We start from the raw sequence: 585 nt of genomic DNA on the forward strand, positions 1-585 counted from the left end.
ATTTGTCTCTTTTAATTTAATAATGTATGGTCTGAAATCTAGAAAAAGGAGTCTCAAGTCTCCCTTTGAACATTTGCTTTGGTTTCACTGTTTTTCTAGTAATCTACCACTGCAGTGAAACTCTTTTAAGCTAAATACTTAGTTGGAAATGCTATAAATACTTTAGCTCTTTCCAAGAAGTGGGTATGCAAATCCCAACTATGTCCCCAACTTTTTTCATAATTAGACTGATTAAACTGTTTTGGCTTCAAAGTCCTATTATTCTTTTAAATCCATCTTTCTGTTTATTTCTTCCCACTTAACTTTTCCTGCAAATGTTGGCTAGTATTCCACTGGTTTCGAATGTATTAATCTCCCAGTCAGGTACTGTGAATTCAATCCTATCTTTACACCTAGTCAACTAATTGCATCAGATGGAAAACAAAATTTCCAAACCAGCGCTTCTAAGCAGTTTTCCCTTAGGGAGGAGATGGCAAAATTCTTTTCCCGAGTAGGCGGAGCAGGAGCTCAGACGCAGACCTCGAACAGCCGCTCGAAGCTCCGCCCCTCACGCACTCCACGCCCCTCTGTCGTACACGCCGTCTC

Source organism: Phoca vitulina, unplaced genomic scaffold, assembly GCF_004348235.1.
Source record: "Phoca vitulina isolate PV1807 unplaced genomic scaffold, GSC_HSeal_1.0 scaffold94, whole genome shotgun sequence".
Taxonomy (NCBI): Eukaryota; Metazoa; Chordata; class Mammalia; order Carnivora; family Phocidae; genus Phoca; species Phoca vitulina.